This window comes from Nothoprocta perdicaria, unplaced genomic scaffold (genome assembly GCF_003342845.1).
Source record: "Nothoprocta perdicaria isolate Ctin4 unplaced genomic scaffold, notPer1 scaffold_1, whole genome shotgun sequence".
Taxonomy (NCBI): Eukaryota; Metazoa; Chordata; class Aves; order Tinamiformes; family Tinamidae; genus Nothoprocta; species Nothoprocta perdicaria.
This window is the reverse complement of record NW_020454093.1, coordinates 8,027,174-8,046,615: the sequence shown is the minus strand read 5'-3', so window position 1 is coordinate 8,046,615 and position 19,442 is coordinate 8,027,174. Positions and strand designations below refer to the sequence as shown.

At 36.3% G+C, this 19,442-nt stretch overlaps 1 long non-coding RNA gene across 2 annotated transcripts in view; it reads right to left on the bottom strand.

Annotated features, from left to right (window-relative positions):
* LOC112945558 overlaps positions 1 to 19,442 on the bottom strand; it is a 138,755-nt gene that overhangs the window by 52,584 nt on the left and 66,729 nt on the right. Inside the window, exons 2-3 of one of the 2 annotated variants that reach the window (XR_003249038.1) lie at positions 11,375 to 11,501; positions 7,689 to 7,777 (exon numbers count right to left, since the gene is read on the bottom strand). This is a non-coding gene — a long non-coding RNA (uncharacterized LOC112945558). Of the gene's footprint in view, positions 1 to 7,688; positions 7,778 to 11,374; positions 11,502 to 19,442 lie in introns of those variants that run through there. The other variant, XR_003249039.1, reaches the window with a different exon arrangement.

Genomic DNA, 19,442 nt, shown 5'->3' with positions numbered 1-19,442 from the left:
ACTGTGCAACACTTGAGCTTGATGAGCTGGCCATTACAGCACGCTTTAGAGGTTCCAGTCTCTATCTCTGCTGCTGACAACTCATCCAAAATCATAGCATTGTGTGCAGGTTAATGTAATAAAACAGGAATGGAAAAAACAGCAGAGAGGATTGCCTGCAGGAAGTCAGAAAGGCAGGAAATTCACATCCTCAAAGCATCTGTTGCAAGGGTTGTAGATAATTGTTGACAATTCACATGTTACTAGCTATTAAAAATATGCAAGACACCACTGACTAACCAGATTCAATACACAAAATACCTATATTTCAGTAATGTTTTCAGTACTGTTAATTTCTGTTCAGCCACAGAGACATCTCAAAGCAATATGAATTAAGCAGATCACATCACATGTTCTTTTAACTACTTGAATTATATCTTTAAAAAAAAAAAAGAGTAAGAAACAATTAGGAAACAGTAAATGTTTGCAAAATAGTCACATTTCTGATCAGACTTCTGATCCAGCACCTGATTAAGGAGGTTAAACACCTAGGTGAAAATGCATCCCTACTCAAAGTAACTCAACTAAACAAAGAAACCAGTGGACAGCTTTTAAAACATGAACAAGCCCATTCTGTAGAAGAAAAGTATTTCTGATTGGTGTTATAAGTATGGTTAGAAGTTGTAAAGTGCTCCTTTTTTTTTTCTATATGCTTTTACTTACTAGCAATATAATTAAGCATATAGAAACTTTTGGTTTCCTCTCCAAAAAGTACCAGAAGGAAATACAAGACAATTAACTCTATATAATTTTACTACTTCCTTTTTTTTTAATACAACTGAAGTGATCTCAAAAGGTACATGATGCAAGAGAAAGAGAAGTGTAAAAGTGACTAAGTGCATGAATAACAGGTATTATTGTATCCCCTTTACACCAGTTTAGTTTTGCTTAAAGATACAGTACAATGCAAGGATACAAGGAAGAAAGGGTGAGATGGATAAAAAACCTAACTCAAATTATGATGCTCAAATAACTTTGGTCCAACAGTTGGGTCCCTCATTCCTTATAAGCTTTGCTACACCTCAGATGTGTACTTGTTGGCTATAAAAGCAATCTTCACCCTGCAAAATCTTTTGGGCCAAGGAGAAGGCACTTTAAAGAAAAACAGGTAATTATTGTGAATGAGGAAGGAAAGCATTACGGCACAGATGCTAGAACAGAATGGTCTATAACTGTCTCTAATCTTGAGGTTTGAGTGGTTTAAACCAATTCTGTACACTAGCCGAGCAAATTGCTGGATAGCACGAGATGTACAGCAAAGCCTGCAAAGAAACTCAGGCCAACCCACACTCACTCTGGTCTTATTAGCGGGCCATACATTCTTCATGAAATTAATCACTTTATGTCATCTTGTTTCTAATTGTAGCTTCTTTTTTTCTCCCCCTCCTAAATCTACAGCTTCCAGAGATAGAGAGGTTGCCATTTCTGCAAACAGCAACACACAAAGAGACACAAGAACACAAACAGCCTATTTTGTTCCATCAGGAGATCATTAAACAAGAGTATTTGAACTGGGATGATTGCTTTATTCTGAAAACTGTCTAGCAGCACCCAAGACTTGAGCCTTACTGTCTGGATTTTGCTGTAGAGCTGGTTTCTCATGAAGAGAGACTAACAACAGTAGAAAATTGATTTCAAGAGGACATTTTTAAAGGAATCATGAAAATTTTGTCTTTCAGCATTTTCTCTGCTGAAGCAAGCAGCCACAGAAAATCCCAGGAGTAGATGCTTGCAGACAAATAATAATTTGATTTTTTTCTTCACTATTTACATGTAAAATGCTCCCTTTCGATCCTAGTTCATTTGCTCTTATGTTGCCTCTCAGAGACTATTGTCACTAAGCAATGTCTAGATCTCAGCATGTATCATGTAATGTAGAAAGAGACTCCTGCTGGGAAATCAATGATATGCTATGTTGTGCCCCAGAAAGAGATTGAAGTTGGCTATTAAGTGACATTATAAATAAAGCACAAGCAGTGAAAAAAAATACAGACAAGAGTGTGATAACTTTTGTTTAAGTTTCAAACTTTATACGTAGAAAATTTAATAATTTATTTACCAACTATATAAATTGGGTAGTAATACCTCTTTATACTTTCAAAGGTTTACTTATGTTCGGAAGTTGGTTTCTTCAAGACTCAGTACTTAAGAGTCATCAGAAAAACATAGCATGTACATGGAAGAGAAATGGCCCACCATCTCACATAAAATTTCATGTCTTATTTGAAATCCTTAGCCAAAACTATTGAGAATATTTGTTTCTTTTCTTAAATTATAACCAGTTATAGCTTGTTTAATTAAGAGCAGGAAAAGAGAGAAAAAAAAAAAAAAGAGCATGGCAGATGTATCATTTTGCTCTCAGGAACCTCCTCCTCCTTCCTGTTTCTACAGTGAGAGAGGACAATGGAACAAATCCTTCAGTCCCATTTGATCTTTTGGGGGAACTTCTTCAAGATCCATCTCTGAAGCATTAGCTGTAACCAAACTAACTAGTTTAAACAAATTTTGAGGGCAAGTTTTAATCTTAAATATATTTTTTAAAATAAGTATTTACATGAACACAGACCCATCTCTAAAAAAAAAAAGAAAAACAATTGTGTTTGAAGTAACTTAACAAATGTAGGGATCTTATTTCTTGAAGCTGTATGAGATTTCTTAATATTACCACATGGACCTTCCCCTGTAGAGAAAGAATACTGTTATGTAAAGAAAAAGAAGAAACACAGCCTATTCTTTCATTAGCACCAAAAGGGATGAAGTGAGAACACGCAGCCAGGTTGGAGCATGTTGAAAACAAAGGACTTTCTAGATTCTTTATCAAACTGTGCAGATGAAAATGACACTGCATTCTTTGTGCAGCACAGACATACTCAAGGTAGTCATAAAATAGCTGACAGATGGATACCTACCCATCACAATTTAGACATGGCATAGCAAAAGCGAGCACAGACTAAGCATTACACCATGTATTTTTCCTAGTAAGCAGGCTTTGCTACAGACCCTCCCTGCTGTGACTGCTGCCATTACATGTGCTAGGGAATCATTTCAGTGAAGGACATACAGCAGCTCCACAAAATGACTTAATACACTCACCAAAGCTGAACTGCCTTGCCACATACGACTTTTCCTTGGCCAAGAATAAGAATAATACAAGCAGAAAACAGAAAATGGATATATTAATGATAAAACACAAGATATTCTTTGAAACTCCTTTGTCCAAAACCAAAACCTTTTGAAAACCTCTGGTCAAAAAATGTTTTTGTCCAAGTCCAGTGAGAGAATTATATTGTCAAATATCCTAAAATTGACGAGCACATTGATTTAACTCAATATACCTATCTGCGAGGAAATTATTATTAACCAACTATAGATCAGACAAAAGATTGTAGAAACTACTTAGCATATATATGACAGAAGTTGATTGAAAAGCAAAAAAATGTCCAAAACACAGCTTTTTTTCTTTTCCTCCTCCTCCAAAATGAGATATTAGTCTAAATCATATCTAAGGAAATAGTACCAAAAAAAATCCTAGCAAAACAGAAGTTTCTAGATCCTACAACACTGAAGGAAACAGGTAAGAACAAGAAGAGTCAGTTAACACTTTCAGGGATGTTACCAGGGTTTACAGCCTCAAACTGCCAGGAACATCTGCCCAGGTGCTACAGGCCATGAGACATCACTGGTCACAGCCTGGCACGCTGAGACTTTGCCATGCTCTATCTGAGGTGCCATGCAAGGTCACAAAGCTTTGGCTTTGAGGTAGTGAATTAGGTTGAGCAAACTGTCATTTTGCAGAAAAGCAAAATTTCGCCAGAAATCTGCAACTAGCTATTTTCATGGCTACCTTCTCTGATTTTTTTCTGCATAATGGAACTAGATATTTGCATAAGGAAAGTGGTTAATCTGCTTATTTGTTGAGGGCTTCCTAATAGTCATCCTTAGCATATACCCACCGCATTTCTACGCTTCATATGCACGTGTCTCCACACTCATACACACATGCATACAAGTGAAGGAGTTCTTCTATACATGGCTCTAGATGATCCTATCAGGTTGTTAAACAGTTAAAAGATTAAAATTTCAATTAATTTTCCTAATGAAGAGGTAACTTAACTGAACTAACTATTGAGGTACTGAAGACACTGCATCCTGAATGCAAAGGAAAGTTTGCAAAAGCAGAAAGAAAGCACCATTTTATATCTGGGTTTATGTGCTGTGCTATTTCTCACGTAGGTTTTATACCTGGGTTTATGTACTTTGCTATTTCTTAGTAAAAACAGAAAGCAAGATGAAAGATTCAAATTCTAAAATAAGTCCATAGATTAGCCTAACATTAAGTAGAGACTAAATTTATATCACCAGTGTTGATCAGAAAGAAAAGTAGCATTACATAAAATATGCTAAATAACCAGGTGATTATTCAAGTTCATTTACGGAATCTCACAAATCATGGTAACTATATCTGCTCTAAGTAAATACAACTGAACGCAGCAGCATGTGCAGTCACCAACCAAGAGTCATGAACATATACTTGTCCATATATCTCTAAAAGTCTAGGTAACCTAATGATCCTGAACACACAGCAACTGCCCAAAATGAACTTTTTTTTTTAATTTCTAAAATATCTAGCACAGAAGCTGATCTTATCCTCTATGTTCAAATGAAACTGTCACTTTCATCTGCTTGCTAAATTTCATTTTGCACAAAAATCACATCTGTTTCTGAGGAAATTTTGAAAATTTCCCTTCTCCACTGTATAGAGTATTCATCAGTTACACAATCATTCCCATCATGTGCCCCTCTCTCTAATCAATAACCAGCCACCTCCTCGGCATCATTCCAACAGTTGGTTTGAAAGAGGGATTGGAAGGATGAGGGGATCTGAAGTGCCAGAAAAATCTTGTTCATATTTAAAGAATAGAAAACTGAGGTTTTTATTATATTAATGACGACTAAGAAACATATATCAGTAAGTGAAAAAAAAAAAATGAAGGAAAGAATATACTCTTCCAACCTCCACTCTTACAGTTCTTTATTTGCTTTAGCCACTGCTCATGTTTATCCTCTGCTCCTCCCCTGCCCATCAGCCTTCGATATGAAGCATAAGCTCCCAGTCTTCAAAGCCTCTCCTTCTAATACACCTGTTTCAGCCTCTTAATCATTTCACTGATCTATAGTTTCCTTTCGCTATTCCTTTTCTCTGAATTCCAGCTTGAGGTAAGTTTATTCTCCTACATGCACAAAGTAGGAGCTTCATGCTTATTTAGCTGTATTCCTGTAGTAAATGAGGACAGAAGTGACATGAGAGTTCTCTCAAAAAGGAAAAGGAGTAGGTCTCAGAGAAGAGCTGCTTTTGTCTAGTTCATATAAGTAGGCAGTAAAACATGAAAGCAGATAAAATTCTCGAGAATGGCTGACAGTCCTTCCCAAGAACCAGGACCTAAGCAATCCACAGAGCTTCCAAATCCAATCCAAAGATAGCCTGAATTCCAGCACAATGTGAAAAAGATTCAGAAATATAAAAGTAACCAATGTAGTTATAAGAGACAGAGCCTCATCTGCAAATGATAAGCAGGGAGAAAAAGAACAGGAATAGAAGATGACTGAGATGAAAATCTGCATGAATACCAAAGAGAAAGGTCTCAGTTACACTTCAAGGGAGCTGAGCTGTCAAGCTCTCCTTCAGATCCACTTAAACCAACACAGGAAATTTTTGGTTGATGTAATTTAAACTAAATAAATATTATTAGCCTAGAGGGCTCTTTTTTGTTGTTGTTATCTACCTGACTATGGGTGACATTTGAGATACAGTTTAGGATTGCTACTTCAGTTTGCATAGAGGTGGGAGTATTTTCATGTTCTAAAACAGCACAGATATGTAGGAGAGGAAAACTTTTAAGTATTGCCCAAGTCTGAGATAAGGAAGGAAGACAACTTGCTTCAAAAGCTAGAACTAACAGCTATGAAAGTAGGCTGGAGCTGAACGAGGAGATGACTCACCAAAAAAGAAAAGAGAACGATGACAAAAGTATGTGTATTAATGTCAGAAATATCAGAAGCAGAAGGAAGAAAAGCATGGAGAACAGATTTTGAGATCTGATGAGAACGGGATGGCTGGAAACATTAGTAGGAACATCCATAAAGGACTTGAGAGGGTGGAAGACAGAAAGGAAGAAATCCAGAATGAGTGGGAGGAAAAACACTCATTTGCAATCACTTTGTCAGAAATACACTAGATTATTCCTGTGGTACATCTTTCTTCCACAGTTAAAAGGAATTTCTGTGTATATGTGGCAATGCAATAAAAGCATCCAAAACTACTTAATGAACAGTAATTGACTATTGAAAGAATTTACTAAGGATCAAATCCAGCTATTCTTTCACAGAGAGCATTCCCATAATGGACATAAGTCACTATCCCACACAGACAGCAGCTTAGAAAACATGAAGAAAAGCTTAACACTGCTTCAGGCATAACTTTCTCTTCAGGCATTTTGAGTGCCTCACCTGCTGCTCTGCCTAAGAGAATTTGCTGGTTAAAATGTCTATTCTGCCGGGCAGCCACAGGAGCTAACATTAAAGGGAAGGCCGCAGCGCTGAATGGCCCCTCAGCAACGTCCTGGTGCAGAATCGGGGCGGGAGGGCTGGAGGGGCGAGCACCGAACATATGCAACGTGCTTCCCATTAATAAAGAACCCATTTCCCTGTAAATAGCCTTATGCTGACTAATAAATGGACCAAACCATTATCAATAATGGAAAATCCATTTACTTAGAAGTAATACAAATTTATTTTGAAAAGTGCTTCTGCAATATTACAAGCTCACTGCTGAGCTGCTCCCATTTTTTCTTGACAAATTTGTTATTTACGACTCTTTGCTAAAGCCAAGACTATCGTCTGACAGAGCTGCACCATGACAGAACAGGCCCAGGACTGAACTCATTTGCAGTTCCTGCACACTCACTGCGGAGGAGGAATACATCACTGTGCACTTTTGCTGCAGATTATTTTACCTATGCTGAACAGCTATCCTGGCTGGGGAGCAGAGGAGCAACAGGAGGACGTTGCTTCTCCCTGACCATTTGCTCACAGGGGGAATGACGGACGACGAGCCCCTTGTCATGCCTCTTGTCATCGCCATGAGTCATAAACTGAGCAGAAATGAGCACAGCAATAAAGGAAGTTTTTCAGTTCCTTTCTACTCCCCCGCACCCTAGCAAGGGTTATGACAAACTAGCCTTAAGTACTTAAATGAAAGCATCTCGGTGAGTCAGTTGTTTGCAAATAGCTCTGCCTTCTTTTGCATTTCATCTCTATGGGTACTTCTTGCATGTCATCTTTATGGTATACTTCTTGCATTTGGATAGAAGTTTATTCCCCAACTTTTGCGTGCAGCTAAGCTCTCAGGAGCAGGGCTGTAGGCTCTCTCTGTGCCCTTGGAACTTGTTGGGATGATCAGTATCAGCCCACGGCAGCTGGAGCTTCACTTTTTAAGTTTGGATCACTGAACGAGGTAGCCATTCATTTTGTCTGTCTCTTACCACTGATGTGTCATTTCCCCAGAAGTCAAATTAGCTGTTGAAAATACACTTTTTTTCGTGAAATATCTTTCTGAACTGCCATTGCTGTCAGTATTCCAGGCTTTCACAGGGATTCTCAAGGTAAAAGGATGACCAACTGCTGCTGAGGCACACAGCAGCCTTTGCTCTTGACTGCAGATCTGTTTCCCCATATCTCTCTCTCAGGAAAAAAAAAAAAAAAAAAAAGCTGTTGAAATTCTGCAGTTTAAGCAGGCCCAGTTGCTAAACATATCCCCCTGGTTGGTTCATTTTCTTGCAGTAGAGCTGCCTTCCGATTTCACAAGAGTTGACTCACTTTGACACAATGTTCCAAGATAAACACCCACGCAGTGCAACATTCAGACTTATTCTTTTCTCCACATATACTGGCACTCTCATCAAATATCACCTGAATATCACTTCCCTCAGCTGAACTGAATTGCCTCCATAGATTCCCTTACAAATCTATTATAATTGAAAAAATTGCTATTGAGAGTTACTTACAACTAATGTTACATTGCTGATCGGTAAAGCTATTACTCGAGCACAGGCTGAAGTTTTGACTTGAAAATATTAACAGATAATGTATTTTAAGTATGTTTTTTGATAAAGAACAATAACTGTTGAAATTCATAAAGTTCTCTGAATTCAGAGATGCTGTAGAAATAAGTTGTTTTTTTTCCAAGGCGTTATTAAAAAAAAGTTTAAAAAAAAAACTGAAAAAAAACTATGAACGCTTTCCAAAGCCAAATAATTAGACTGAGTGTCAGAAAGAACAATATTTAGCTGCATTGCCAGAAATACTAGATGGTGAATCACAGGAGTCAGAGCAATTATTCACCTAGACTATTTTGAACAGTTCAAAGACATCAGCAAAACTGACATTTCGTGAATGCAGGAATTTGTGTATGAAGAAATCATTTAAAGAATCAAACCAAAAAAAAAAAAGCTAAGGAACACAACTAAGGGCATAAACAAATAGTGTACATGCACATAAAGAAGATAAACGCAGACATTATCACTGAATGCTATGAGAAAGCATGATAGGAGCTAGGTAAGATATTAACTTATATCATACATGCGATTAAATGTAACTCAATCAGCAACCAAGAGTAGAATGCATGACAACACTGTGCAAACCACACAGGAAGAAGGTAGAGGTCTTAGGATATGCTGTAAAAGCAATAGAATTTAAAAAAAAAAAAAAAAAAAAAAAAAAAAGGAAATTTTAAAATACATAATTTCCTTACAGTACCAGTCCTCCAACTCGCAACAGTAGAATCAGTACATTATAACTACTGTATGGTCCAAAAAGCTAGAAAGCTAGAGTTTTTATCATTCTACAGTGACTTCAGCTGGTTCATGATGTGCAGTTACTTCTCTAGTTGTTTAGAAATCAGTGTTCGAACACATCCGCAAGCTTGTCCTCCATATGGAATAAATTATGTTCCGCAACATTCTGAGATCACTCCACTAAGACTTTGATTGCCATGCTGCTGAAATGCTAGAAATACAAATATCTCTTTGAAAACTATGACATCAACCCAAGAACTAAAAGCCACATTCTTTTTCCAAAATTATTGAGGTCACCAGTAACATTTCTTCTTATTTGTTAGCAGGTCTTTGATGAAATGACTGGTTTTAGACGGTATATAACTTGCGTAATGCAAGTTCAAACAAATAAGGAGGTTTATACATATGAGGACTATGGAAGATGTGATCATGTGACATGAAATCTTCGGTTGTATTCAAAAACACATAGTGAGGCAGTTTTCCTAAGTCACTTTTGTTCAAACAGAATGTCCCTGTCCCTGAAAATTGGAATAGTCAAGGAATTAATTTAACAGCATGCTACCATACTGCTTAAAATAATTCTATAAGGATCACACACTTTGTAATTAAAAAGAAAAATTAGTAAGAACTGTTTTGTATATCCAAAGTAAAGAAAAAATAGCTCCAGGTGGTCATGACTGAGTTCACACAGCAGGATGTGCTAGATTTTAATACTAACAAGAAATAACGATGTTCTTTTTTTAAAAAACAAAAGAAAAAAAAATCTCTTTCAGGATCTGTTTCAACATATTTATCAAGCTCTTTCAAGTCCACATTTCACAAAATCTATACTTGGAAATTTTTACTAAAATATAATCATGATGGAATTAATAAAGGTGAATAATTTGTCTTGATAATCTAGTCTTGAGTGAAACTGAAATAACGTCCATCTTTCCACAAAATGTAGTTAAATCAACTGAGAATCGCTAAAGTTAGAATTTAACGCCTTAGACTTTTTTAAAAGCTTTTTTGGACTGCTTTATACTTTTTGGACAGATTTATACTTACAGATGATTCCTCATCACACATAAAAACAGTAATAGCCAGCTTTATTAAGCACTCCAAATAACCACTGTCAGATGATTAAGTTAGTTGAGGCTTGCTGTTTCATCTATGCATTGAGAACACGGATATCACGAGGAATTTACCTTACTTCTCGCTTTCCTCCACCAATACACTTAACTAGCTTAGCAGCACATATGTCAAAATTATGAGGAGAAAAGTATATTTACACAAGAAGATTTAAAAAATAATAATAATAAACTTAAGAAAAAGCCAAAGGAGCAGTAGCTTTCAATAGAATAAGCTTCAGCAAATATAGTTTGCCCAATTCAGGAAGCTCCACAACAGGCTCCATGTCAATTGTCTGCATTACCTTCCCACAGCTGTGAGAATATAGAGGTATTGAGACACCTCTGGCTGAAAACAACTAAGTTCATTCTCTTGGTCTTAGAACCAGCACTGCTGGCTGAGGTAGCAGAGACAGTAGAGGGGAGAAAAACACACGCCAGACATTAGTGGCAACAATATGGGATAGCAGTTCCAACATTACAGTGCAAGGCAGCAGAGACTCACAGGAGAACTGAAAACCTGACCAGAGCAAGGTGGATTATTTGTCAAATGAATTTTGTCTAGAAGCTGAGAGCCCAGAGAAAACAGAACTAGATCCATATCCTCCATTCCTGTAGATGCAACGTCTGATCCACAAGTTTTCTTTCCTACCGCCATTTATCAAAACACTTGAATAAAATTGTCCTAAGTCATTAGAAGGGGCATATTCCAAAGCCTAAGCATAGCAACAGCATGTAAGGAAGGAACATCCAGGCTCATCCATATAAACTGTGATGCATTACTCTTACTCCATGAGAATCTAGAAAACGAAAAAGGCTGCAAGAGCATCCACACCTCTCTGATCAGAAGCACTCCTACAGGCTGGGAAAGACACTCATGGGACAAGTACATCAAAGGCCAGTACATAAAGAAAATTAAGCTTCATCCTAAACCATGACAATATTGTTAGCATATTATCTCGTTGCTCACCTGTCACATTTTATACAAGGACATAGAACATTTTCTACAAGACATTAACTCCAGCAGAATCCTTGATAACTTCATCAAGTCTATAATTATGTTTGACTGCACAAGCTTATATTTTAGCTTATATTTCAATAAATACATAAAATACTCTCACAAAAATTCAAGTGTTGGTTCCAAAATATCACTCAAAACAAGCTATTTAACGATCTTATCTTTGTGTGTGTGCACGTCACATTCATATTTATTAAGGATACAAACACAAAAACAGGGAAAAGCTAACAAAGGCCTTATCATAGTTGGTTACCTACCCAGGAAATGGTATGTGAAAAGCTAACGTAAGACACATGGGAGCTGGGAGAATACTGATAAAACAGCTAAAAGCAAGCAAAATAAAGTCATCTACTTACACTTTTACTCCTGCCATGCAGAGCGCAGGTATTCTTGTTCATGATGACTGTCACTAAATCTGGAGTGTTGTGAGAGTTTCAGAGTAGAAGTTTTGCCCTTCTGACCATTCAAGTACCAACTGTTACACTGAAAGAAAATTAATTCAATTAGCATCAAGGTCTTTGCTCGTTGCTTAACATGCAGGTATAGGCTGCTGTTTAACAGTACACAAAAGTTGCGAATATGCATATCACACGACAGACATTTCATGTTCCACTAAACCATAAAATACAAACAGTTAGATCAAACCAGAATAACCCACAAAATGAGCACATCTATGAATGGTGGCTATTTTCCAGTCGCTAGCAAATGCATGCCAACCCCAAAAATTGCATAAAATTGCAGACATTTGAGGCGGAGTTTCTGCCATGGAAATATAACTACATATTGGCAGTTGTTTTTCATAATGGAATAGACCTTTTCTGGTATTAGCCAGTTTCTTGGTCTGATCTGCGAGACATCTGTTAACTTGAACGCAATTCAGAGGAGCAGACATATGCTAAATCCACAGGAAGAAAGTCTGCGAGAGTAATTTTCAAATCTAGGTGCCTAAGGATGCTTAAACCAGCAGTTGGGTACTTTTATATAGGTGTCAGATTTTGACAAATTGGTCTTTGTATTACAATAATAACTAAGCATAAGCCCTGGCTGCTGATAATGACACGGCATGGCAGCTTTGAAAGGCAGCATTCATCAGCCTCTGGGTAAAGTGCAGAGCAGTCATCACGGATGAGTACCGTTAAAGGGAAATTCATATGGCTCTGGGATGAGGCAGCTGAAAGCTTTATATTCTCATGCGGGCCGGGTACATCTCTGCAGACACTTTTCTCCTTGCCTCTGTCAACCACAATGAGACAAAGTGCAATTTCTGGCCTATATGTAGACTCAATAATACCACCAAAATAACAAGTATGGCTTATTCCTTCATGGGCAGCCACATCACTTACACGAGTTTTACAGGTACAGGAAATATTTTGCTAGGTTAGTTAACACCAGAGTAGTTTTGCAAACGTAACATTGTTGAAAACCACTAGGTTCTATCTGAGATTCTTTGACGTACCTAATTTCAAATGTCATTTATCATTATGAGAAAATTAGTCAACAAATGTTAGTTCAATATTAAGAGCAAAATATATCCATGCAAACATGCACACACATACACACAGGTGTATCTCCCACCACAGCCTACACAGAATGTTGTGACAGGTCCACAAGCTGGGCTTTCCCTCCCAAGCATGCCCCTCATCTCGACATAGGAGCAGGCCTCCAATACGTTACCCAAAGCTTTATTTTCTAAAACTCTACCTATATCTTCAGATAAATAATACAGAAGTCTTGATTATTTATGCTTTTTTTTTTTTAATAAGCAACATATAGTATTAAAAAATGAATTGTTAATATCGTAATTTTAGGTTAAAAAAACAACAACTTTACTAGCTGTCATCTCCTCTCCATTCTCCTATCAAAACCAATAAAATCTGCATGTAAGAAAAACTCTTTAACTGAATTTGTGGAAAAAAGTAAAAGAGAAAGAGAATGTAAAATGCAAGAATGGCCAAAATCACAACCAAGATACTTATGCACTTAAATCTCAGGTGTAAAAATAGATTTAGATGCATCACTCTATTTAGGGATTTTTTCAAATATCAGTAATTACTTGAAGACCAATTTTTCACCATCAATTCTCAAAATCTTAAGAATTTTAACATTTGGCCCTTAGGGATTACACGGAGGTACAAATATTATCAAAACATCAGCAAAACAAGTAGCACAAATGGAAGTTATTCATGGCATACTTTAGAGATTCTCTCTATACTTTAATTTTCCCATCCTTTCTCAAAGCCTTAATAATTAGTTTTAAAACAGGAAATGTCAAATATAGAACATCAAAGAAAGAAAAAAGCTGGTGTCTTTAATTGAAACCTTTTTTTCTGAGCCTAAATAATAAACCTGACCATTTAAGGCCACTCCAGGTCATTCAAACACATGTCCTCATACACATTAATTATTACTTAGCCTTTAAACAATAAAGGGAAATTTACATGCACATGTTTCTACTGGGTTATCTGAGTTACAGGACATATTTATTTTTCTGAACAGCTTCTGGGATGACTTGACAAATGCAAACAGTTTCCTTTTCATATCCTGTTTCTAAGTGCATCTTATGGCTACTCTTTGAAGACATTTCAATATCTAGGAAGGCCATTGAGCCTATAGCAGAACACAAGGAGAACACTACTCTGCGCTTTAGGAGATTACAAGAAATTAGGAGATGGTGAGGGGGAAGAGAGAGCGCGTAGTATTGAAAATGGAAAAAATAACCAGAAATTCAGCTGGATTACCTGAGTATGTTCTAGGGTAAAGACATCTGTATCTAACATTTCTTCATAATAGGAATGTTTTCTTTAAAAAAAAAAAAAAAAAAAAAAAAAAGAACAACAAAAAACCCACCACTCATACGATCTTACGATCTTGTTTACCAGGCAGCCTTAGATTCTTTTCATTTTATTATTCATTATTATTATTTACAATTTAATTGTGAGCAACCTCACATATTTACTCTGTGCGTGTAACTACTGCCCGTCTACCGTGTGCTGTGCACAGAAGGAAGAGCAGCTAAGTGCAAGACACATTCGTCCAGAGGGAGTCGGATCTGCAGGCACACATGCCATGCTTGCCAATTCCTAGCTAAACTCCTTCATCTTAGGTACTCATCTAAACCTGAGAAAAGGGACTGTCCTTCTAAAGTCATTTTTAGGAGTAGAGCATAAACAACTAGGAAGACTACGGTGCTTTTTAAATTGTTATTTTACCAAACCCAATTCCAGAGGCAACTGTGTCTGCATCAGAACTGTATCAGACCCATAGGCTTGACTTTTCTCCTTCTGACTACAAATATAGAAGTTGCATTTATCATTTGAAAAGACTCCTCACTTAGAAAGATGCCTAAAATCACTGCCTAAAATCTTTTCCCCAAGGTGTAACAAGACCTTAAGATTTGTCTTAATTCCTGTTGCCAATCCAACATCTCTCCTCATGAGCGAGATGGAGAACTACTGCGGTGCATCTTTGACATGGCTCTATTTCTGAGCAGTTCTGGGCAGTCAAGGCAGCCAATATTCTTTCAATTACAAAGATGGAAAAACAAACACATCTTCACAGGGGATTAGAGATCTATTGAATTATCTATCTGTCTCTCTCATCTGCCATAAGAGACCTGACATTGCTCTGAGAAGGTTTGCTGTTTACAGATTTTAATCTCCAAGACAAGCAAAGCTCAGTCCCTCTGCAATAACGGCAGATAAGAAACCAATAGGCCCGAGGTTCTCTCTGTGGTGTGTATGACTCATTCAGCGACCAAGAGTGATTCTGGAACACTTTAATGTTGGTTTGCTTAATTTCAGTCAGACAGGATGTTTGAGCACATGGCTCTACTCCAGCCCAGGAATAACACACTAAGGGAAAAAAAAATAAAAAAAAAAAAAAAAAAAAAAAAAGGCCAAACCCAAAGAGCAAAAGGCCCTCCAATGAATCTATTAAGGCACATGGATAATATTTTCAAGGGCAACAGACCATAAATGGTCTAGACAAATGGAACCGACTTACAAAAGAAAGTCAGAACTACAGTGAGGACAGAGCTCCCAAAATATGACCCTCTTTGGGCCACATGTTAAATTTCTATTTGCCCTTTCTATGCTTAGCATGCGAATATATTTCTACATACATAGTGTTTTTTCTCATTATGACTGAAATCATATGTCTTAGTCAAAATTTTCCATAAGAAACTACATGTAAGAAAGAATTATGAGAAGACATACTTCAACATTCAAAACTAAATGCGCTTTTATCACTCTGCTGGTCATTCATTTCTTTTATTGTTAGGCAAATCTGACCTAGAAATCTGTCAGATTTGCCTAGCTAGATTTTACCTCCCTTCATTGAATATCACAGATTTTCTATGTAGTCTGATTTGCACAGTAGGTATTTTTTATTATCATGTATTTCTTCAGTAAGGACCTAACCTAAATAAAGTGCAAAATAGTGCCTAGAAAAAAAACTTATTTTTCTAAAGAAAATGAATATCTATAAACTGATGTTGACAACTGAATGAGAATACCAAAACCTTCAGTGCTTTAGTTATTTTAGAAAAGACAAATTTTTACAAAGTGAAGTAATAGCAAATAGATGCACATGATATTTATATGTTTATGTGATGTAAAAAAAAAAAAAACGAAATAGTGTGTGCATTCCATGATCTTTATATTTGACAAAAGGTAAAGCACGTGGTCATGAAACTTATCTGTATTGTCAAGATGAAGAAAAGACTATCATTTCTTTTCCCTTACAGACTCCAAAGTATATTTCCCACAAAGACAACATTTCAGAATACTCAGAAAGTTCTCCAGAGTAATGCATTTTGTACAATATTAACATATCTGAAGACTTCATAAAAACAGCATTTAAGCATGGCATTAAGCATGGCAAATCAACCCTACAGCATGAACAACTTCTGTTCCTCTGGAAAAAAAGGGTAAATCTGATACTGGGTCTAACCAATACCAAAATATCATTTCAGTAAAACATACATAAACTCATCATATTCACAGAAAACTACTTTCAGCCGTAAACAGCTAACATACATACTCGCTAACAATTGAAACACAAGAAATAAAACTTTTCTGACACCCTCTGCAGCTGCTACAAGACGACTTCTACTTTTTAAAGTTCCTTAAGCAGTAATATTACTTTGCTATAATAAAGGTATCAATACCATACAGTTTTCATGTGCATTATGAAGACTAGGTCATGACACTGCTTTAAAAAGAAGCAGAACACAACATGACCTTTATGGGGATGCTAAAGATCTCTTTGGTAGATTTTTTTTTTAATTATGATTTTTATTTTAAGTATAACTTCCAACCCTGCAGACATAAGTGCTCAGTTCTTTCCTAAATGGAACAGAAAAATATGAAAGTTCTGGAATCGGGTCAGGCGTTGTGGCTGGAGAAAAGAGAAAAACAACCAAGGAAAAGACTGGAAATCCTACGAACATTTTTATTACATGTGTATATAATGTCACTGAGTTAGTGTTAGACAAATTTTCTGGACACATATTTTAAAATTAAGATATTTGGGGTAAAATTATTCCTCTGAACTATAATTTTCCTAAAGCAATATATTTGATAAGTGCATTTATAAACACACAAACCAACATGAATATTTTACTGGTGACTTGTGGGGGCTAACACCAAGTACTCATAGCCAGGGACTAAGGCTGCACCCGTGCCTGGACTTATAAGAAAGACTGGACAAAATTTTAAGCTTGTTGTCCACCACTACCCAATGTGTATCAGCTCACATTTAATTTCAGATTTCATTTGCTATTTGAATTACATTCAGCAGTTTTGCAATTTGTCAATGCCACAAATAACTTGTTATCACTTGTACACTTCAACAGCTTACTTTTCACTTCCTTTCCCACATTATTTTAGTTTATTGAACAGCACTAAAGTCTTCTCTGTGTCCAGTTCCACATTTCAGAGCTATGATTCAGGTTTAAACTCCAAGTCCTCTTAGAATTCTTCTGTCCATTGTCCTTCATGTTACCTATTCCATAATATCATCTTTGATGACTTAAATTTGAGAGGCAATTTCATGACTCCGACAAGAAAAGTCCTTTCATAAGAGTCTCGCCAAGATCTCCTGCACTAAACCTTTGCCAAATGATCTTTTGTACACATTATCTGACTCCATTCACTGCATCTTCATGATCCCGGAGAGATTTATTAGCCCATTTTATACTTTCATACCCTTGCTCCTATTGCCCTTTTGGACTGTCTCATGACATTTTTACATGTAGCTTCTCAGATTTTATAATTCTTGGTTTTTACCATTTGGACACAAAGTTTCTGAAGGATGAGGGATTCTTTCAAGAGCTGTCTTTAGAATTTAAATACCTACTTCACCACATCAACTTCCTTTATTACTCAAAACTATTCTCCCAATCATATTTCTTAGGCTTCTACAGGTTGTACGTTAAGTACTGTTGCATTAAGTCCACTGAACCCCGAGCTACCCAAATTTACACTTTTGTCATGTCAGGGCATTTCCAGAGGAACAGGTCCAGAGTGAAGTGATATTGAGGCAGCCAAGCTCAGAGTTTGGCTCAGCATCAAAACATGTAACGCACTGCATATAAATGCCTGTTTACAGAGAGCTGTGTGAACTACCAACCTTGACATTTGCTATGCAAGGCTAACAATTGTACCATTTAAGGATGGTGTTTATGAATATGAACTCTTCAGAGAGGTGAGAGCTGAAAGCAGGTGAAAAGATTTGTAAAAAGTTAGAAGGAAAACAGTTGAGCAGAGTAGATTAGGTCATATCTGGATATAATTGTCACAGTGTAGAATAAAATCTAAGCTAGTAATTAAATTGAGAAAACCACCTCACTGCCTATGATTTTAATGTTTTTTGTTTTGTTTTTTTACCTAATAATGAAATGCATAGGTAGGAGGTCTTGCATGTCAGACAGATTCTTTCATGTGTTTGCTCTAGAGGAATCTCCTACTTTATATTCTTATCACATGTCAATGACAGTCAAGGTCAACTGGCTAATCCCTAGTTTGGAAACTCTAAATACATAAATATTACACTGAGAATAATCTTGGCTTTCATAAAATAAGATAAAAACATGTTACTCCATTTATTTAAATTATACCACAAATGAGACATTGTTACACTGAAATTTCTTACAATAACTAAAAATTAAGTGCTTTTATGCTTCTCATACTAGGTTGGAAAAGAAAGAATATTATTCCATTAGACTAGACTGTAAAGACTAAAAATAAATATATATATATGAATTTGCCATTCTTCTTTTGGCTAAATTTAATCAAAAAACGATTGTAACTAGAATTAGTTTGCTTAAAATGTTAATGTTTCAAAAATATACATCTTTTATTAGGAATAGTAGACTTCCATTTCAGAAGGAAGTTCACTTTTAATTATACTGACAATTGGTGTCTATGAAGAACACCTGCTCTAAATGAGAGATTGATATGATCTAAAAGAGAAAAATTGAGGAATCTTCACATTATAGCTAAAATATATATTTCTGCATATTCAAATTTTCTATTTGCTGCAGAAAATAACCTTGGTGTAGAAAAAGAATGTCTTGTGACAAAGTGCATAAGGGGCACTTGAGACATTCTTCAACTTGAGATATAAGAGAAATATAATAATACAGTTGCATCCAACCCTAAATTACTATTTTGAATTTTTCTTCCCTCTTTATATTCATCTAGACAGCAGCTTTCACAAATATAGCTAGCACAGGCTTCATGATATCTTAACTTTCCTAATCTTTTCATCTGTCAATAGGATTTTTCTTAGATCATTCATGACAGATTCCAGCACAAATATCTAGTTCTGGGGACAGAAATGATATATCTAAAGCTTTATCTTTGCAAGTCCAGGAAAAGCCAAAATAACATTCGTTTAATTGGATTTTTTCTCCTTTTTTGACAGAAGAAAGAGCAATTGAGAAACAGACTGAGGACTCGGTTTTGTTTTATTTCTTAATTTAAAACCTTGCCTGCTTCTTTCAGAATTTTGATTCTGAAAAGAAAAATATTCAAATGTGCCATGATAATCACAGAAGTCACAAGAAATAAAAATCATCACCAAAATTCAAAGCCCCCCACTCCGAAAGCCACAAGTTATCTATTTCCTATCAAAAAAAAGGAGAGATCACAATGAAAAACATGTGCTATCAATTTGCAAGCAGACTTCAAGGTAGAGAGTTTCAGCTTTGAAAAAACCTTTTCTGGCTACAAGTTACATGCCCAGACTTGCTATTAAGCTCATAGTAAAGAATTTAAAACAGGAGCTGTAAACAGCAGCACTAAGTAAACTACTGAAGACAAGTCAGATTTAAATCGGGACGACACACATCTTCCATCCAGAAAACCCTCTCCTGAGTTTGAGATTATCTGGATGATAAAACTGCCTCTCAAACAGAAGAGT